At 44.7% G+C, this 21,984-nt stretch overlaps 1 protein-coding gene across 10 annotated transcripts in view; it reads left to right on the forward strand.

The window, feature by feature from the left end:
- The window catches only part of CD7 (CD7 molecule), a 200,286-nt gene that overhangs the window by 158,047 nt on the left and 20,255 nt on the right, over nt 1–21,984 (forward strand). Inside the window, exons 2-3 of one of the 10 annotated variants that reach the window (XM_041123782.1) lie at nt 18,013–18,231; nt 18,927–19,012. The exons of 6 other annotated variants lie outside the window; for them this stretch is intronic. The gene's annotated coding sequence lies outside the window, so the exon portion shown is untranslated. Of the gene's footprint in view, nt 1–18,012; nt 18,232–18,664; nt 19,013–21,223; nt 21,767–21,984 lie in introns of those variants that run through there. 3 more of the 10 variants (XM_041123791.1, XM_041123783.1, XM_041123789.1) reach the window with 3 other exon arrangements.

The raw sequence follows: 21,984 nt of genomic DNA on the forward strand, positions 1-21,984 counted from the left end.
AGGTGACATTCCTTATTTTGTTTCTCAGGGTCATTCACAGCTTCATGGACATCTCTTGCAGATCTTAGTGGCTTTTCTGGGCCCTTCCTCCTGCAGCCCATGTTTCATCTGTTGCCCACGTTTGCATCTTTTGGGGTTCTATTTTGTCCTTCTGGAGCATGAGCTAATACGCACACAAATGTGGATACACTGTGGGTTTTATTATTTTGTTCTGTATTTCCTTCCTAATAATACCTGATGTTCTGTTTCACTTTATAACTGAAGGTAGCACTGAGTTATGCTTTTGGCATATGTACCATAATCCTGATGCCTCTGTCTTGAAGGGTTGATAGCTGATTGGGAGCTCGCTGCTGTGAGTCAATTGCCCATGCTTCCTCCCTTCAATTCCCTTAAGGCAAAACTCCTCTCCTGCTTGTGCCTTCACATATGTGTATCTGGATAATGGATCTATTGCTATATTAATAGAGGGGAAAAAAAGCAATAAAGAGTGTTATAGGTCTATGTCTATTTCTAGAACAGGAATGAAAATTTGAAAGGCTTCAATTTGTCCTCCAATTTCATTTGTATGGTCCCTGCTTCGTAAGCAGTCTTGGGGAACAATGAAGCTGTGAGTTGCTGGGCTTGTACTTCCTGAAGTCATGTTTTTCTCTGAAACTCAGATCTCTTCTGTGTTGCACGATTGACAAGACGTCAGCTAAAAAATGTTCGCAAGAATGACAGCAACGAGGAAAACACCTGGTGTGTCAATGAGTGTCCTGAGGGACTGGCCTGTAGCGTGCCAGCATCTGACTATGCCTTATGGAGGAAAAACATTTCTGTGGAGGGAAACGTTCAGGAGGGTGAAAGTCAGGGTTGGAGGAACTGGTGTGAGTCCTCAGAGAGCCCCAGTTATGGCAGTTGGAGTCAGAAAGGAAATCTGTGCCCTCTGCAAGAGTTGGACTTTAGTATGAAAAGATCAGTTGAGAATAACTAGAATTTGTTTGAATAAATAGGTCAAGTCATCTTTGTGTTGGGCAGGAAAGAGAAGCTATACTCAAATAAGGAAGCCTTTGGTTGCAAACCAAAAACACGGCATTATGTGGCTGTTGAATTTTACACAAGAGGTCTACCATAAGCCACTAAACCACAAGGACATTGCATTGTGCTTCCAACCCCCCAGGGCATGGAGTTGTGAAGAGCTAAAGCTCAGACCTCTTGTGTGTCTTGGCCTTAGAGTCAGGCAGTGGCTCCTGTGGGGTGCAGCCCTGCTGCTTCTAGTCTATGATCCTTTTTGCCTTGTGCCAATGGGCTCTGGACGGTGGCACCATGAGCAGAGCGAGCTCCTGCAAGGCAAAGGAATCCCGTGGGAGCCCCACTGCCCAGCATCAGCCTGGATTCTGGATCCTCCTCCTCTCCTATTTGGATACCAGAAAGACATCCCACAGCGAGCAAGGGCTTAGTGTCCCTTGCTGGGAAAATGGAAACTGTAGGGTGGGTACTTTGGGGTGCACTAGCTACAAGGTTTTTCCTGTAGCTAGCCCCCAAATGAAGGATGGGGTGATTTACCTAGTGTTTACTCTGGGGTAGGACAAAGATCGTCTTGCTATAAAATAGATGTCCACCTGCAGGTTTTACACTTCAGCTCAGCCTGAAGTGGTTTGTGCTGTCAAGTGTCTCGTGCTCAGACAGATTATGGCAATAAAAATCTTGTTTAAATATTTCCTCTGAATGCTTAGAAAAACTCAACAATCCCTTTGTCTGAATTTGATCATCTTTCCAAATGAAACATATCCTTTATGCAGCTCCTGCGCATGATGCTTCAACCAGATTCAAAATACAATCAAACAAGTCATGGGGAATGAAATCTCATTTTACTGAATGGAATATGTTCAGTTTTAATTGCAGAGAGAATGGTTTTATCCATGTTGTGTACAAAATCAAATTCTTCTGATGTTTAATCGTTTCCTTTTACTATGGGAAAGTTGGACTCAGAGGTGATTCCCCTTCGTGTCAAATGCTTACGGACGCACCAGCACTTGGGAGCCTGGCCTAAAAACAGAAAGTCAAAATGCCTTTTTTTTAGGATCCCTTCCCTTACAGTTAATCAAGGCAGAAGGATGTTTTTTGAGAAGGAATTGTTCTGTAGGGATTTTTACTGCCTCTTTGAGTCAAGACTCTCTTGACTGATGGTATAAGCCAGCTGCTATTGACCAGGAAATGTTGCTTTGTTCATCACTTGCTCCCTTATAAAAAATGTCCTTATCTTTTTAGCAATAAAAAAAACAAATGAGAGTAGCTTTCCTGTCATCTGTGCAAGAATGTTGTTCTCCATGTAAGAAGTGTAAACAAATACTACTAAATGTGAAAAAGCTGATGATGTCATCCTGTTGTCTTGAAACAAGATGGGAGAAGCAGAATCCTTAAATCTTACAAACTTCTATTTAGATGATGTTTACAATAATTTTACTGACAAGTTCATGATTAAATAGGCAATGAATTCCCCTCACTGGGTGGAAGATGGCATTGTGGAAGGTCCCTAAGGTCTGTCTGGGCAGCGGCACGTTTGGACCCCACGGCATGTGTTAGCTTGGAACCCACCTCACTTTGGATGTTCTCCGGCATACCTGGTCCAAGAGGTGGAGGTGGCTACGTAGTTACCTCACAGTCTGCCTGGAATTTGTGGGTACAGTCCTGTGTCTGTCAGCAGCATTCGAATAAGGAGCTGTGCCATTTCAGGTTGGGGAATGACTTGCTGGTGGCAGTTCTGCAAGAATTGGGTGTTGTAAGAGATCCCAAGCTGAACATCACTGTAATAAATTGAGTGGTTACTCCAGGCAGTGGGACCTCAGCTGGAGCACAGTGTCCTGTTTCATGAGCTTTCTTTGATAAAGACCTCCATGCTCCCCTTCATCTAAGTCAGTCATGGCCTTGCTGCACTTGTGGGGCTTGCTGGCAGGGGGATGGTGGCTGAGCACAGGCTGTCTGTTAACACTTTGTAGAAATAATATCTCAAGACCTAACTGTTTAGAGAACTATCTTCCACATCAGATAAACAACATGTTTTTTTCTATAGATGAGAAAAGATGATACCACCCACAGCTGCCTCACTTTTGAAACATGGGCAATCTTTTGCTGAGATTCCCATCTCTCAGCCTGATGACACTGACATCTGCTCTGACGCTTCAAAAACAGTGTTGGCATCTACATAGCCATTACAAGATCCTTTTGCGCTGTGAGCTGAAGTTGCTTCATAGCTGGAAGGGAGACCCCAACACCAGCTCAGTCCAGGTGGGAGAGCAGGGGGTGAGCACAGCCCAGAGCGCACCAGAGGGGGAAACACAGTGCTGCAAAGGGAATTTCTTCTTAGTTTTTCTGCCTTGCCTGAAGTAGTGGACCAACGAGCCTTGCTGCAGATAGTGTCTGTGGGGGAACTGTATTGGAGAGGATGTGCAAGTCCCTTGCAGTGTCAGGGGTGTTCCCCACCTGACTCCCCATCTGCAACAGCCATCAAGGGGTTTGGGCTGCAGTGGGATTGACAGCTTCTGTCTCCTCAGTGTGCAGTAAATATAATAAAGTCACAGGCTTGTGATTAAACATCCCTTTTAAAGGGAAATAAAAAGGGTTAAAAATCTCCAGATTCCTGGTACCGGTACAATCTGTATAGTAGGGGAGCAGAAAACAGGCCCATGGTGTCAAAAGGTCAGATGTCTATATCATTAAACCCTATGAATATTTATCCTCTGGAACATAGGTATGAAAAGGGAAATATTAATTAATTCTTCACTGCTTCCAGCAAGAAATTATGTTATCTCAGGGAAGTGTGAGAGTTCCTTGGATCACTGGACTCCAGTGTGAGATGGGACATCAAGGAAGTAGTACAAAATCCCCAGTCTTTCGTGCCAGGGCTGGAGTAATTTCCTCTGAGAATGAAATCCACATCACAGATAAAGCCTAATCTTGGAAATGGCCAAATTAGGAGAGTAGTGTCAGATCTGAAGTGTGAATCATACAAGGAAGAGTTCCAGAGGATGTAGCGTGTCCCCAGATGTTTTTTGCTAGCGGTGATTGAGGAAGAGGGGGTCTGTCCAGGGACCTCTGGAGAGATACCTCAGGGCAGAACAAGACATCAGGAGGCAACAGCCCCTCTCAAACCCCATTCCCCCCCCCCCCCCCCCCCAAATTGGCTGTATTGCAATGGGCAAGTCTTAATCCCTGGTCAGAGTTGATGGATCTAGAAGTCGTGGCTTGTTCATGGGAGGGTCTTTTGTCTCAGCCACCTCCTGTGTTTTGCCATGCACTTTTCACAGTTACTAGTTTAATTTCTTTTCCTTCTACACTGACCTATCTGTGTGTACTCTTTTCTGGTTTTGCCTGGGAGAGTAGATGGTAGCATGTGAACAGTCTATTCCAGCCTTACAAGGTCTTGCAAACTTCTCCTTTGCTGTCTGTGGTGCTGGTGATTGCCTTTTGCTGCCCTTGCTTAATTTTGAAGACTTTAATTCCCATTGGGAGGTTTGGTTGGTGCTGCTGAGCAACAAACTTGGCTTTTTGCTAGCGCACAGTAGGACACCTACAAGAAAGTAGGCGTCTGAAAACGTGCAGTTCTTGTGTTGAATTGTGTTGTGAGAAATCATTTAACTTCTTATTTTCATACTGAGCTCCTGGGGTTGTGGCTTTGGTTTATGAGCTGTTGCCCAAGCTGGCCTGAGAGGTCAGTGGTGCTGGGACTAGGACTGAAACTCAGCGACAACAGGCATAAAACTCTGTACGTGGTCTTGGGGTGGTTTCCCTGGCTTTGCTCTTTGAGGAGTGCTCCCTACCCTTAGGGAGCAATCTGCTCCCCAGCGTAGTTTGTATCAGATATGTCTGGGAAAGGTTTTGCCTGCAATATTAGTTGCCTTTTGGATTTTGTTATTCTCTGGGCAATATCTAGATTTAAACCCTTCAGAAGGTATATGAGCTGCACTGAGATGCTAAGGAATGTGTCAGCTAGGTCACTGCCTTTTAAATATTCAGTTGTGTTCTTCACTTTAGAGCAGTAACACAACTGTTCGTGTAAGTAGACTTGTTTTGCAATTCCATCATTTTAGTTTTGAGACAGAAATGTCCAAAGCTGTGGGATCTGCATTCTATAAATGGAGACATAAATGTGAACAAGTTGTTTGGTTTCTAGAAAGAAGGTGACCGAGTAGGCTATGAAGCACTCATCAAGCATGCAGACCTAGAAGCAAGTTGTGGCACTCAGTATTTATCTTGGGGGCAAGTTTCTTGGGCTCCCCTCTGAAGCCCAGGGGTGTTTGTGCTTTTACAGGGGGTAAACTGGAATACAGGAGGGATAGGTTACTCCAGATGATACTGTGTGACCACCTAGGAGCTGGGATGTGCTGTTTGGTGGTCTTAGCTTTTAAGCTTGCAGGCTTGTCGCGTAGTGTATATTTGCTTATGGAATTATGTTCATATCTTGACCCTACAAATTCTCCAGGCTGCCCCCACTGTCCAATAAATGCTCCCAAGGGAATTTATAGCTTGTTACTTCCACCCTCTGTTCTGGCTGAAGAGAACAAAAACAAAACACGTGGCCAGGGCTAGTGTTGCCAAGCCTGGAGCATAGCAGAGCTGTTGCTGCAGTTCATCCTCCCAAATGTACTCTTTGTCTGCTGGAAAACAGATGAGGAAGGTTTGACAGTAGCATAAAGTTGATTTTGCTCTACTTGAGCATTTCCTCTCATAAAAGGGAAATCTCATCCCGCTGCTGTAGGCAGCGCTGTATTTGCTTGGCCTTTGATGGAGCAGGCTGATATCCAGACAAGCAGTGATTTTTAGCTGGCGAAGGTGAATGAATCCTCTTGTGCTGGGGTCGAAAGGATTGCACCGCTATTTTTTCAGACCTGTAAATCTATTGGTGAGATCCAGTCTCCTATGGATACCAGATGATGTGGTTTATAAAAAAAAATAAAAATCTGTAGTTGGGGAATCGGTTTTTAGGAGCTGCCTTCTCCCATGTCATCATCTTGTCTCACACTGTGTAAGCCTTTGTTTTGGAGAACCAAACTCTTAATGAGAGTCCCTTTGATACCGAAAAAGCCGGTCGAGGAAACTCTCTAAGACTCGATTTTGGAGTTTTAGAAAGCAGGCATTCTTTACTGCAGCGCTGGGTGCATGGGGGATCGCTCCACCTATCGTGCACACCGTCAGGCCTAATTGTGCTGCAGCAATACCAGGCAGCGGTCCTGGGCACGAGGGGAGAGCTCGCCTTCCCTGCACCCACACGCTGTGGCAACAACCCAGCCGGTAAATCTCTGCTGCAACCGTTAACTTGAAAATAAGCTTGAGTGTTAGCTAAATGCTTGTGTTGCAACAGAAAGCAAATATTGAGAAGAAAAATCATCTAGGCAGGAGAAAGGGAAAGAAAATTCAGCGGGTTTTTCTGACGCGCTCTGTGTCCCAGCGAGTTGGACCTTTCGGTCTGTGGGTCATGGGATGGAAATAGGGACAAAGTACAAACACCAGCCTGAATGAAAGAATGGGCTGTGGACTGGGAGGCAGCATTGCTCTTCTGAGATGCAGCCAAAGCCTGTAGAAGTGTGGAGCTGGAACTGCTGCTTGTGATCAGCTGCAGGTCACACTGCATGGGGTGGTTGTGTGCTGCATGGCAATGATGAGGGACCAGAAAAGGTCAGTGTGTGTGCCAAAAACAAAACTGAGGGAGAAAGCAAGCAGTGTATTTTATCCTCATCTGTACCTTCTGCTTACAGGCCCTGAATTTTTCCTTCCCCTGTTTCATGGTGTCAGTGGCAGCAGAGTTTACCATAAAATTGCTTCTTTTATTGGCATGCCAAACTGCGACTTGCCACTGTTGTGCAAGAAATAATAAAGATTTTAAAAAACAAACAAACAAAAAAATCCCAAAACCAAAAAAACCCCACTACAAAGCCAAAAAGAACCCCAAAACTGCCTGAATCTGCTAGTGAAACTGGAGCCTTTTCCCATCTGAGAACAGACAGATCTCAAAACTGTCCTCAGCAACGGTTTTTTCCGCAGCTCCTGGGGAAGGGGAAAGGCTGGTAAGGAAAGAAATGACCAGCTGCAGCGAGATGCAGCAAGTGAGGAGGAAAGGCACTGTGTTGGAGTGTTGTGGATTCCTTGGCACATATGTTAGCCCTCAAAACGTGCTCTTCCCAGGTAGGAATCCAAGCAGTAGCAGCCAAATTGCTGAGCTGGTCTCGGCAGGAAGGTACGTGGTGAGTCTTTGAAATATGGGAAGCAGTGCCTTCTAAGCTGGTAAAAAATGGAGCAGTGCAGTGGTTTTGCTTTCATCTGCTTCCTGGCGGTTAGAGAATCTCCATGAAAGCAAAAAGAGCAGCTCCTTTGAAAAAAACATAGGCGGGTGGAAGATGCACTAACTTCTGCTCATTTCCTACATGCCTGGAGTCATTAAGGAAAGGCTAGGAGGTAGGATGTGACTGTAGATGCGACTGTTTAAGCTCCCTCTTTTAAGCACACGGCGGTGGACCCAGGCACCTCTCCCGGTTATGCATGAGGGTCTCCAAACACAGGTGTGTTAGAGCAGTGTCAGCTGCCTGGGGGGAAGCTGAGATCTTCTCTTGTGTTCATGCCAGGAACACAATGGTAAACAAGGAGAGCAGGCTGGCGTGGCACCCAGGAGCCACAAAAAGGTTGATATGATTGCTGATGATAAGATCATATTGGCCATATGGCAGGAACATAAAACTCAAGAGTTCACTCTATAGTTAAAGGGAGGGAGACATGAAGAGGGAGCCTGTCGTTAACACCTTTTTGTCTCAGAGAGAATGAGCTGGTTTGTAGAGGAATCCAAAAGCAAACTGATGCATGGATTATGGATGATCAGGGGATGGTACCTTTTTTATTGACTTAGACAAAGCCTTCCTCTTCAGGCTGTGTCTCTCTTTGCAGGGTGGGGACCATGGTGTGCCCACACTGCTCAGTGCTGCCTTCAAAAACCTTGAAATCTCTTTTCTGAAAGTGGTGCTTGTAACTGCCGTGGGGAGCTTTGCCCCATGGGAAGGGCTTGTTGCTGGAGTGAAGCTTAATATTAAAAAATCTTTTTTTTTTTTTTTTTAATGTTGCCTTTATTCATCTTTTCAATTCTGATTTCACCATAATTACAGATCTGTGCTCCAAAAGGGTAAGCCTGAACTTCGGTAATCACCAAATATTATCCTTAATTTTATAACCAGGAAGATGAGACTGGAGAAGCGTGTCAACTCCTGCTTCAGGAACACTGATGTTCCTTCCATCTATTTTATCTTTTTAGTCTGAAAAGCTGTGCTTTTTGGTGTATCTAAAAATTTGAAGGAAAAGTAACTTTTGTGCTTTGGCTCATGGTCTCAGACATAAGATTTTTCAGGAAAGGAGAGATTTCCTTATGTCCTGTTTAACAGTGCAGAAAAAGGAGTAGGTAGGGTGACCGCAGTGTGTTTTCAGGAGGAAATTAAAGTAAACACAGACCAAATCCTGGATTTCAATTGCAATTTCTCTTTTATAGTCCTTGGTTTCTATATTATTAAAGGGGAAATTGTAATAGCTAGCTTTGGTATTATGCAATAATAATTCTGCTAAGTTATTTTGGTTTCTTTTCACAGAAAGCTTTGGATCCTGTTTTAGCGTATTAATTGGCTGTGGCCAAACTGCTTTGCCTATAGTGTTGTTGGCTGTGAGCATGTCTGCAAAGCTGTAAATGTGTTGGATCTCTGCTCCCTTTTACTCTGATCTCTGAGATGCAGTTTTGGTATTAATTGTGCTATAGCTGTGTCCCCAGTCAAAACCAGACCCCTTGGACACTCAGGATGTACAGATGCTTGGAAAAGGGTGGTGTTTCTCCTGAAAAGCCAACAAAACACTTCTAGGTTAAAGGTTCATAATTGCAGTTATAGTTCCTGTTTGACACCCTTGGAGGGCTTAGTGCTGTTATAGGAAACGATCTGCCTTTTAGAGGAAGCTCGGCTGTGAGTGTTGCAGAGGCTTTTGGGCATTGCCATGAACACTGGTGTTGCTAACATTTATTTCTTGCAAGAGAAGAGCCTGTTTGCACCCCTTCCAAGGATTTTCCAAATGCTCGTATTGGCCAGTTCAAACAAGACTCGGCTATGGAAGAGAGCTGCTTTATTCAGACTTGCTGTCTCCCCAGATATGGCAAGATTACTGTTTCAACCTGATTCAGCCAACATCTGCAGCTCCACACAGATTGACAGTGAAAGAAAGCAGAAGCACAAGTAGCACGTGAGCTTGGGGTGTAGGGCGAGCAGCTTTATGCAGGCTTCAGAATAACTCTCCCATCACTCTTCTTAAACAAAAAAATCATAACAGAAGCTGCCTGGTTCTAGGGAAGGCCAAAAAGGTGATTGCATCATTCTGCAGTGAATTTGAATGCTAGTAAGATTTTGATTCAGATCTGTAAAAATACATGAAGAATATGAACATATTCCAGGCTGCCACTAGTCCCTGGAGTTTCTCTAGGGCTCTTGGTGGAAGAGACCTTGCGCAGACGGGCGAGGGTGATTTGGCAGCACCTCTGCGTGGCTGCACACATGCTGGGCATGGTGCAAGCTCCCAGCAGCAGTGGATGCTCAGCATGCCATGACATGGCACAGTCCTGGTAAGCAAATCCTGGCTTGGTCCTTGCTGCCTTGTGATGTTCAAGATCACCTTAATTTGCACCTTCCAGCAGCTTTCTGATGTTAGGTAATTTTGTTAAAGGAAGTTTGATAGTATCAAGATGAAACCCCACTGACTCATCCAGCACCCTGTGGTCTTCTGGAGTGGGAGACATCACACCATTTCTGTGCTTGCTCACAGCATCTTGCATCAAAAGCAGCAAAGCTGGTGAAATGCTTGTGTCCTGGCAGCGGAGTCCTGCTCAGCTGGTATGCAGCTTCTCTGCATGGCCCATGAGCCCCGGCTAGTCTGGGAACTACTGAGGCTGAGGATTTATGTGGCATCCAGATCCCTCTTCTGCGTGACCCTGTGCAGCAGCGAAGAGTAGCTCCTCTAGTAGAGGAGGTTCATTCCTATGGCTGCAGCATGCATCTCTGTTACTGACTGTGGCCTTGAAGTCAAAGAAGTAAAGGATCAAAATTGTGGCGACAATCGATCTATCTGTGGGGTTAAGAAGATAATCGCTCCTTATTCTTGCCTTGGTCTATCTTCTGCTTCAAGGGCAGCACCCTTGAGGAAGGGGCTGCCTCGTGGCATGTCTGCAGGGGCTTAGCACAAGGGGGTCTCCAAGCACAGATGTTGCTTAAGTGCTGAACAATGCAACATCTCTGGGATACAGAGTTGGAGGGGCAGAAATTGCTAATATGGTGATATGGAAACGTCAGGGAAATGAATCTGGTGAACCTTTGCTCAGTTGTCCACTTGGTGAAGAAGCAAGCACTATATTTCTTTTCAAAGCAGTGGTCTCTCATTAGGGATGAATTCTGGTCCAGGTTTTAAAGACTCAGTATATTAACTAAAATTAATAGCTGTCTAAAGTTCACAGTGTGGTTCTTAGACTAACCTACAGAAGCTCTTTTTGCTAGCAATATTTTGGATAGTTTCATTGGTTTCTGTTGCAGTAAGTCACCAGTGCCAAGAGATACGAGACTGCTGGTTTTCATAGTAGCATTTCTTACTCTTCTTCTGGACAAAGCTTACTGTCTATACTCAATTTTGTAAGGCAGCTTTTCCAGAAAAAGCTTTATCTTTCCTTATGTTCACAGCTGTATATGATGCCTGACTGGTGAATTATTTGGCAATAAAGATCACTTTTATGATACTACATTCACTGTCATAAACAATTATCATTCTCATTTTTATGTTTCAGCCATAAATTACTTCATGTGCTATTTTCCTGGCATACCAGTCCCTCACAAACATGAAAGTGGACCAATGATATAATGGGACAATAACTGTTAATGCTGAGACTTGGTAGAGATCCTTGGACCTTATTATTACTCTCTCAGTTTCCCAGAACGTGAAATAAGACATATAAAAAAAACAGGTCATAGTTCTCTGAAGCAAAAAGGAATAGAAGCCCAAAACACTACTTGTACTCATGCATCTGCCTCAGAAAAACTCTAAGTTCTTCTGTGTTCATAGTATTTGATTTTCATCTCATGTCTTCTGGTTCATTTCTCATGTTGAGTTTCTGGGTGAAGTTCTGGGTAAAGTTAATGTTAATATTCTGAGCTGGTATTTCTGGGTTAAAGGAAAAGGGGTTTTGTGGTGTCAGGGTGGATCAAAGTACAAGATTACTTGGCCATAGGACAAAGTTCATGTTGGAGGTTATCTCTCTTGGAAGTAAAAATGAAGCCTCATTCAGGAGTAGAATTTCTAGGATTATTGCAGTATAAATACAGTCTAATAAGGATCCTGATGGTAGTGACATCAATAAACCAGAATACAACTGTCTGTCCCTCATCCATCAAGTTAATTGTCTGTAAGCTGGTTGGGCTTCGAGGATAAAATTGTGTAAGGAACTTGAAAATTTTGCCTTAAACAGAAATTGGTGCATATGCAGGAGTAGGCTGATGGTCAGCTGTTACAGGTACTCAAGAGAATGGTTTAGCAGATACATGGCATATTGTTTGTGATCTTATTTCCAGACAGTCTCTTGTCATGTAATGCAAAACAAGAAGGTTCTGCAGCGCACAAAGAAAAATAAATTCCTAAAGCATATTTCTGGGTAAGTAAGAGAAGGGGAAATTCCTCAGTGAAGACATAAATTAATAATATTTTTTTTCTATTTACCAGCTACTTAATTTATCGTCAAAGGATGCAGTGCAAGCTCTATCTATATAAACTGAAATAAACTTCTCAAAACAGTTCTTGGATGCTGAAGTTCTTTGCCTGTTATTGGAAATTTTAGGTTAGGCAGCATATGTTTTCCCCAGATTTCTGTTCTGTGCTTGTAGAAAGCAGGCATTTGAGGAATTGGGTATCACTCACAGGGAACACTAAAAATGGAAATGAAAACCCACATGAAAACAGTGCCAGGGGAACTCAATACTGTGGCCCTTAGGAAGAGGCTAATCTGAAACACTTCTTGTGTGGCTGGGTATTACGAAATTTTTGTACTTGGAAACTAACTTTTTCTGTGAAAAAATGAATCAAGGCAAAAGAAAAATTAAAATTTTGAGTCAGATTCTTAGAATATTGATATCTTTTTCACTGACAGCTTGCACTAGAACTTGAACACAGCTGCTATTTAGACGGGCTGGATTTGAGAGAAGAGTTTAGTCCCGTTAGCAATTCCTCAAACCATTCAATCCTCCAGAGGTCCAAAAAACCCCAATGTGCATCTTTGCTGTTATGTTCCTTAGCTACAACTTGTTCCCTTGTGCTATTTGTGTCAAATGTTAAAACAGTGATAGCCAGCTGTTTTTCTCAGTGGCCCATTTGGTGAAGATATGGAGTTTTGAAATAACTGTTACTGTTCCCCCCCCCAAAAAAGAAAATTTGATTCTTGTCTAGTGAGTAGAAGGATTCATCCTGAGTGCTGTGCAGCTGAGGGATGCTGGTGGACTGCTCTTGCTCAGAGCAGCCAAAGGATTGGGAAAGCTCTGAAGTGCTCTCCACCCAGCACTGGCACATGCACTTGTCTTCCAGTTTCCATAAGGTCATATCCGAGATGGGCAGTGGAGTGCAATAGTGCACGTGGCTGCAAACTTGTTCTTGAAGTGTTAAGGGGATTCAGCTCAGAGGTAGGGAGCTCTTTCCCTTGTTTCTGGCTGTTCTTTGAGACCACTTGCAACCTGGAAACAGGATCAACAGATGATATACCAGAGAAAGAGGGTAGGTATGGATTCATGGCGGGGCAAAAGGGCTGTTGTCTCCTAATGGAGGTGCTATGTGGTGCGGTACGTGGGACTGAGGCTGTGTGTGGCAATAGCAGCAGCTCAAACTCCTAGGTAAAGGTGTTTTCTCCCTTATCTGCATGTCAGAGTACATCTGGTGCCATGCACTGAGGGAAAACATCACGCACAGGGCTTCTTTCAGTTTCTTTATTGACTGATTAACTTGAAGGCAGCCCTGTCAGACCTGTTTTGATTCTACGATGGCAAATTATTTTTCAATGAGGTATTCCAGGTAGTTTCAGGTGGCAGGGAAAGGTGCAATGTGTGATGGGTCAGGTCGGGGTGAGCTGAGCAACTCAACCCTGCCAGCAGCAGCCAGTGAGTGTTAGAGATGTCTGCTGCCAGGGGTCTTAAGAGAGCTCTAACCATACCCCATAATATGTGCACATGTAATCCTACCCATGGTAAATTCTGGAGCCTTTGCCATACAGATATGTTCTGACCACGGATTGAGTAGAGAAGATGCTTAGCCCTGTTTTGGAAGGGCAAGGAGGAGATTATGCCATCTCTCCCGGCCATGCCAGAAGCACTAGAATGTAGAGCAGAGCAGCCCCTGCTATTGCCTTGCACTGACCCTTGCTCCAGATGCTTTCTGACTATGGGTCTCACTTTCTCAGAAATATTTTGACAGGAACCATTTCTGAGGAAGTGCAGAAATGAGAACCCTTTTCTGCATTCCAGACTTAGAAAGAACGAAGTGATTATTTGATTGTTCATTATGAAAATGGTCTTAAAAGCATGTCCTCTTTTCGTCCAGGTCTGTTTATATGGATGTTGGGAAAAAAAGACAAGAATGACTCTTCCTGCAGTACTTCTTAGTAGCAGGTTGCAGAGTGCGATTTTGGTCTGTCTGCTGACTGTTTCCTGGTTTTGAGAGGAGGCTTGCCACTTTTTTTATCTACTGAGAGGTGCTGTTTACCTTGATAGGGTTTGCATGCCAGGGTTTTGGTAGTGGGGGGGCTACAGGGGTGGCTTCTGTGAGAAGCTGCTAGAAGCTTCCTGTGTCCAATGGAGCCAATGCCAGCCGGCTCCAAGGCAGACCCACCACTGGCCAAGGCTGAGCCCATCAGCGATGGTGGTAGCGCCTCTGGGAGAATGTATTTAAAAAGGGGGAAAAAAACCCAGCTGTGCAACAGCAAGTGCAGCCAGAGAGAGGAGTGAGAATATGTGAGAAAAACAACCCTGCAGACCCCAAGGTCAGTGCAGAAGGAGGGGGAGGAGATGCTCCAGGCGCCAGAGCAGAGATTCCCCTGCAGCCCGTGGGGAAGACCATGGTGAGGCAGGCTGTCCCCCGGCAGCCCATGGAGGTCCACGGTGGAGCAGATCTCCACCTGCAGCCCATGGAGGACCCCATGCCGGAGCAGGTGGATGCCCGAAGGAGCCTGTGATCCCATGGGAAGCCCACGCTGGAGCAGGCTCCTGGCAGGACCTGCGGATCTGTGGAGAGAGGAGCCCACGGAACAGGTTTTCTGGCAGGACTTGTGACCCCATGGGGGACCCACGCTGGAGCAGTCTGTGCCTGAAGGACTGCAGCCCGTGGAAGGGACACACACCGGAGCAGTCTGTGAAGAACTGCACCCTGTGGGAAGGAATTATGTTGGAGAAGCTTGTGAAGGACTGTCTCCTGTGGGCGGCACCCCACGCTGGAGCAGGGGAAGAGTGTGAGGAGTCCTGCCCCTGAGGAGGATGAAGCAGCAGAGACAACCTGTGATGCACTGACCCCAACACCCACTCCCTGTCCCCCTGTGCTGCTGGGCAGGGGGTAGGTAGAGAATTTGGGAGTGAAGCTGTGCCCAGGAAGAAGGGAGGGGTGCGGGGAATGTTATGGGTGGCGACGACAAATTATACGCCAGCCTGTGGACAGTCCAATCAAAATTTATTGAAGCAAGCAGCAAACAGGCAAAACAGCGCTGGGCGGCCTGGGAGTGTCTGCTCTACCAACAGGCGCGCGCCCAACCCCTTTAGAGTCCCCTTTTTATAGCCCTTGGTTGCCGCGCTAAAGCCCAGAGTCCCGGCCCACGTGGCCTTGTCTAGTGTCTTCTGCGATTGCGTGCCTGGTTGCTACGGGGGTCGTGGGATGAAGGTTGTAGTCTTCTTCTGTGTTTCTTGTCGTTTAGAGCATGCGTACCTTAAAATATTTCCTTATTAGGCACTGAAAGCCGCGCTATCCCGTTCACTTAGCAGGACCTTATAGTTACAAAGTTTCCAACTGCACCTGTTTGCAGGAGCTAACGCTGCCTTGCAAAAGCGAACACACTGTGCAAGGCTTACAAAACCGGTTTGATTAACAAATACATAAGATGAATTAATACATAAGATGAATTTATCACAGGGAAGATGTTTTAAGATTTTGTTTTATTTCTCATTAACCTACTCTGGTTTGACTGGTAATATATTAAACTTCAGTAAGTACATTAAACAAAATACATTAATTTCCCCCAAGTCAAGTCTGTTCTGCCCTTGACGGTAATTGGTTGAGTGATCTCATCCTGTCCTTATCTTGACCCCTGAGCCTTTTGCTACATTTTCTCTCCCCTGTCTGGCTGAGGAGGGGGAGTGATAGAGCGGCTTTGGTGGGCACCTGGGGTCCAGCCAGGGTCAACCCACATAATCCTTCAGTACTGTGCGGCTCTTCCGTCTCAGCCACCTACACTCACCCAGCAGCAGGTTTTGGCTATCAGTTCCCAAATGAGCTGTATGGGGTTTTCCTGCGCTGTCAATTCTGCCACGTACCCTGAACGTCACACCACTTCTTTGGCTTCCCCTGGGATTTTGAGGCAAAAACTGATTTGCCACAGGCAAAATCCCAGCTTCCAGGACAAGTTGTATGACAGCAGGTGGACATTTTATGTGTGCTAAAAGCTCTTTGGTACTGGTTGTGTGTCCTATGGTATATAATTTCATCACTTCAGCGCTTTTATAGCCCTGCAAATCTCTGCCCCCCACTTTCATTTCTAGTAGCCCCATCTAGCTCTGCCATGCAGGGCAGGGTGGATGGCATCCCTCCTAAAGACTGTCATAGCAGCTTACTTTGAGCTGCTTATGGATGAGTAGCACTGCTACCCAGAAGCCAGACACACAGACTGCTAGCTTTAACATGTGGGAACCATATTGCACACAACTGGTGTTGCATGCTTTTCTCGGAGAGCAACGTATTTTAGGAGGAACATGGAGGGCCTTATCCTTGATGGAATGAAAGAAGAAAGATCTTCAATAGAGGCTGTGCAGCTGGGCTGGGACTGGCTTATAACAATATTGGAACAACTCCCTGATAGCTTGTTATCACTTACTGTTTCTAGAGAGCTGCTGGCTTAACATACAGGCTTTTTTCTCTGCTGAACATGGTACGAGCTGCTCAGAAGGAGCAGAAAAGTCTTTGCTCTTTTTCCTAGTGGTGTTTTCTGACTACTTCAATGCAATCATGGGTGTGGGAAGCAAATATTGATCTGAGAGAGATTTCTTTCTGAGTAGAAAGTCACATGCAACATGATTTCTCATGCCGCTGCAAGACCTTAAGTTCTGCCTGGAAAATTAACTCTTTCAGAATGGTTAATTACGCTTTTTCCCGCTCTCTCTTGTTCCGTAGTTGTTTGAACCAGTCAGGAAGCTACTGGTGCAGAAGGATGCGCAAACTTAGGCCTCCTAACAAAGCTGATGGAAGGCACAGCACCTCTTGTCCTTTAGTGTCATTCATATTTGCTTCTCATCTCTAATTTGTGGAGTATTGGTTACTTTGTTGATTTATTCTCACAGTTACATTAAAAAATCTCTTTGTTTATGGTTAGTTCTCAAAATGCTTGTTTCAATATTATTATGGATAAAGCTTTTTGGGTCTTAATATTGCATTGGAGTACTTTGTTTTGCTGATTGGGATTGCATGATTTAAAGGTGCTGGATGGACAGTCTTCATGCACGAGTGTATCATCCTCTTCCCTCCTTTTCTCCTGTCTATGATACAGTTCCTGAGAAGACCAAATGTAAACCTGAATAGAAAATTGTTTGAAGCCTACAAGGGTAGAACACCCGTATCCCTTCCTGGAGTAACCTGTGGAGGACATTGTCATAATTCTCCTTACTTCTTTTTGGAAAGACTTTCGCAGCAGAGGCATAGGGATTATACTGGAGTCAATGTCTTTCCACTTCTCTAATACACAGCAAATCTTATTTACTGGTCTGTTCACAGCTTTTGAATAACTCTATTGCATATTCAATGATATATTTATCATTGAGCAATTTGAGTGTTGAAATCCTCCTTTTTTCCCCTCAGAAAAATCCCACCTATAACTTACGCTTTTCTCCCATCTTTAATACGTCTGAGAAAGAAGAATATGTTTTGCCAAGTGTCTTGGCACATAGTGTAAAACATCATGAATGGCCTTGGTGTAAATGCTTGTCATGTCAGAAAGGGAAAGGCTTTATGGAAGAACTGAATTGAGCTTGTGCAGACACAAAATGTGAGAGGTCAGGTAGGTGCATCTCTGACGAAGGAAAACTATGAAAATGAATCAGATGAGAGGAAGTCTGGGCAAGGTACTTGTCCTGAAATTTGGGAGCAGGTAGGTGAAAAGGAACATGGAAAGGAAATCTTGCAGCTGCTATGATAATGCTGCTTTGAGGATGCTCTTGTGTAATATCTGTGCTGAGCCGCGGTCAACTGGGACCTTCCTTTGCTCTTCCTGAGCCTGATTACTAGAGGCTGTGCTCCCAGCTGCAGCCTCCAGGCAAACAGTGTGGGGGTAGAGAATGTTCCCTCTCCTCACCCTCATCTTCACTGGGAATAGGGTACTCCCTGCTGAGCATACAGATGTCTTCCAGCATTGCAAAGAAACCCAAACAACCATAAATAAGACGACAGGCAACACGTGGCTGTGGCTAGCTTCAGATAGTGTTTTTTTAATCCTGTTTTCTTTTAGTATCTGTGAATTTGGCAGTCTGGGCTATTTGTGAATGGCACAAACATTTGTTTTTAACATAAGCTCGCTGTGAAGTCACTGTTAAACAGACTATGCTGAGAGCCAGTGTGGCAGACTGTAATGAAAACATTGCAGTCCTGGGACCTATTGAGAGAGTGGCCGCATCACCTTGTGTTTCACTCCAGGCAACTGATGCATCCACGTCTTAACTTGCTAATGTCAACATTTAAATTCTTCTCCAGAGATCTAGAAGCCTTGTGTACATGCTGGAGGTGATCCTTCCAGGCCAGTGTGGGCCCTATCTGAAGGAAGCGTACAAGATAAGGGAAATAAGGAAGGCACTATTTAAAGAAGCTTCCTGCCAGCCCTATTAGTCCCTGCAGAGAAGATAAACTGAAGCACAGCAGACCACAGAGCATGTGAAATACTGCAGAACGGGTCTCTGAAGCCTTCATTCCATGGTCAGAGTGAATAAATAACATTTTCTCTATTAAAGAGCGAATGTAAAAGTGGCCCATTGCAAAATGAATACCTGTAGCATTAATCTCAAAGTGCTTTGCCAAGGCCAATGAACATTGTTTTACCTGAGTTGCAAAGAGTCTGGGAATTAGAGAGGTTTCTTTGATTTACCGAGGGCTGTGTAGACTCTCTGCACTCCCTCCGGTCCTGACTGCTCATGCCAGGTTATGTGGTGGGCACAAATTCAGTCAAACAGCAGAAGTGCTCCTGAAGCGTGCACGTTTTGGCAGGGTATCTTTCAACACTGATCCCTGCTAGGGAATAAGCTGAGCTCAGCTGGATGCTGCAGGGCCTCCTGCACTGGGACCGCTTGCATGGCAAGTTAGTAGCAGAGCCAGGAGCAGATCTCAAATCCAGTCCATTCACATCACTGTTGCAATACAGAACGATTTACTACCCAGACACCCATAAGCAGGTTCCTGGGAGGTTTTTCTGGGGGTGTGGTTTTTTTCCATGCTTTGCAGCTACAGAGTCCCATGCGGCAGTGTGGACTTACTCTGTTTATCTTAATCAGTGACACTGCTGCCCTGTGCTCCAGAAGTGAAAGTGAAAATCCAGTTGCTTTTTAAATGAAGGGAGAAGCCCACAGTGTGTCTTTTTCTCTGGGATCCAAGAGACTTCTTCATCTCCTGTGCAGGGCTCTGGAAGAGGAACTGAATGAACTGGGAGCTGGGAAGGCTTCTCGGGCTCATGGAATAGGCTTGGACACAAACAACTTTTGAGGTACTCACACTGTCATCTTCTTTAAAGCCTCCTGCCTTACAGCTAGTCTTTTCTCTTAGAAATTGTTGCTGTTTCCTTTTTTTAAGTAGGCATTTAGGAACAGGCACTAAAAAAGTCTGCGGCAGAAGGGAAACGATTAGCGTGTTTCACATTTTCTCCATAAGGAAGAATGTGCATTCCTTGTGTGCGCGATCTTGCTAAATAAATAACACTGCTTTTTACACGGCTGACTGCCACCCTTCATGCAGTTCTCCACTGCTTTCACGTTGCTTGTGTGAATGCAAAAACCCAACAGCTTCATGAAGTGGTGCACTTTTATATAAGCGTGAGCAACCACAGAAGTAACAGAATAAATCTATTAGAGCATTCTCACCTTCATGTAATTCCCAGATGATTTTTCCCACATCCAATTAACCTTTATCTTTTTCTCATAGCTCCTTGGCATGTTTTGCTAATATCTCCTTTTCCAAAACTGCCATCCTGTTATATTTGCAAATAAAGGATAATTTGCCAGGAGGCTTGCAGAATAAATCTTTGCAACTCTCCTCCTTTTCAGGGAGAAGCTGTCACCCAGGCTGGAGCTGATTGTTCATTGTTTTCCCTGTGGCTACTGGTCCGCTCCCAAAAGGGACCTATGGGGACCCTGGTGGCTCTGGGTTCAGAACAAAACAAAACAGAGAACCAAAACAGAAAGCGTCACTCAGCAAGGATATTGGTTTTAAAACAAAAGAAATTAAACCAGTGAAACAGTTCATTCTACTTGCCTTAATGTGCCGCAAGCAGAAAATAAAATGTTAGTAGTGTTTTCTAACAGTTACTGTGGAAAATTTTTTTAAGAGCAGTTGGTGGGAAGTTGTGTACTTTACTCTCAGGATTTTTGCAGCTTTTTCTCAGCTCAAGCAGAGTGTCCTGCTAAGTGCTTTCCACACTGGCTTGTTGGAACTGTGGAAACAAACTGCACTTACAGGCTCACTCGGGAAATAGCTGTTTTATTTCTTCCTGTGATTTTGTTGTTCTTTTTTTTTGATTGCAAAAGCTTGTTGAGAGTGGTATTCAGACCAACAAAGTGAAACAGGTACTGAAAGTAATACAAAAATTAGCTGTTATGTAAAGTTTACTCCTTTTCTGGGAAATAACTTAAGAGTGGAAAATGAAATCTGTGGGATCTTCTGAAGTTCTTTGGTTTTTACTTTGTTGCTTCCCTTACTTCCTTCAACAGTATTATTTTCTTCAAAACGTTTGAAACTTAAGTCCTCTCTATGGGATACTTGGGGTACCAGATAAATCTTTTCTAAAAATGTGTTGCATTATTCCACCAAGATGGTTCTGCCTGACCATATAACCATATACTAAAGTGCTCATAAAGCTATAGACTCCCATGGTGTGTGGCTGGAAGAGAGAGAAGGGGCAGGGAAATGCAGTGTTCACAGCTGGAGTGTAGCACTGGATCTCCTGGGTCCGTGACTGCACTTCTCGGCTGGTTGGAGAGGGAAGCGCATCTAAACCCTGGGGCAGCAGCCCTGCTCTGCCATCTCCTATGGCCAGGACTTTGGGTCACCCCCCGCCACAGCTCTGTGCTTGTCACCATGGGGGTCCCCAATGAAGTGGCAGCCTCAGCTAAGCTGTGCCAAGAGGCAGAGGTCAGTAAGTCTGATGATGCACGCTGGAAAGGCAGTGAGCTGCCTTTGTTTCACTTGTGCTGGAGTAGAAAATGCAGGTGTCTAACTAGAATGTTCCAGGTCGTTAGCTTTTAACTTTGAGATCAGATGAGCTTGTTTCTAGTGGAAATGATGCTATTGCGTTCATGATTGACGTTCTTGTCTTGGTGAACATTGGAGTTGTTTATTGTTTTGTGTTTGCTATGAGGTTATGGGAGAAGGAGAAGCAGGAGAGTTTCGGGTAGTGATTGTTACTCAAATAGATCCTTTCAAAAACAAACCCAAAAGACCTTGTTAGGGTCTTTCCAACTTTCCATTTCTGGTTAAATTCACTTTCTCCCGCCAGTGATTTCAGTTTGGCTTGTTTGTGGGGACAGGTCTGACCTGGGGAAAAGTCCGTCAGCTGGGTGTGAGTGGTTGGTGTTTGGTGAAGGAGCTCCAGATCCTTGTGGTTGTTACTTTACTCATCTATTGCTTTCAGCTGATCCACTTTTAGGGTCTGGCATTGCTTTGTTACACCTCTGTAGACAACTTCAGTTGCTCTGAAAAGTGAAGGTTTGTATTGCGTTGGAAAGAAAGGCAAGCAGGCAAAAAACTTGATAAAAAATATTTTCTATCTAAAGACCGCGTTTCATTTTAGATTTGAGTGTTTTATTTTTAAAGTAAGTTTAAAACTGATGGCAGGAGGTGGCCAAGACAGCTGAAGACTGTCAGAAACCTGCCAAAAAAGAGCATTATAAGACAGACCAGTAGGAGGGGGCAGAGATCTAGTGGACAGCATTCTGGCTTTTGAAAATGAAGAGAAAAGGGGGAGTAGGAAGGAATGTCACCCAAGAGAAGAGGAAGGGAGGTATCCTTTGAGCAGAATGAGAGGAAGGACAAGGATGAAGCAAGACCACAAAAGAGAATAGAAAACAGAACAAATAGGACAGAAGATAGACATCAGGCTGAAAACTACTGGGGAAAAAAACCACTTATTGTCCTTAACCTCTGGGCAAATAAATCTGCCGGATGTACTGCAGCTGGTCTGTGACGACTGCATCAGGCTGGTGAACATGCTCCGAGAAGGACAGGGAGGTATTTAAGGACTCTGAAGGTATTTAAAAGATGTGTAGATGTGGCACTTAGGGACATGGTTTAGGGCGGACTTAGCAGTGCTAGGTTAACAGTTGGACTCAATGATCTTAAGGGTCTTTTTGAACCTAAATGATTCTGTGATTCTAAGGTTGATGACAGTCCCTTGGCACTCTGCTCGCCCACAGGGGAGGGGGGTCAGGCATTCTTAACTGGTGCTTTGCAAAGCAGAAACAGGAT

Source organism: Aquila chrysaetos, chromosome 5 (assembly GCF_900496995.4).
Source record: "Aquila chrysaetos chrysaetos chromosome 5, bAquChr1.4, whole genome shotgun sequence".
NCBI lineage: Eukaryota > Metazoa > Chordata > Aves > Accipitriformes > Accipitridae > Aquila > Aquila chrysaetos.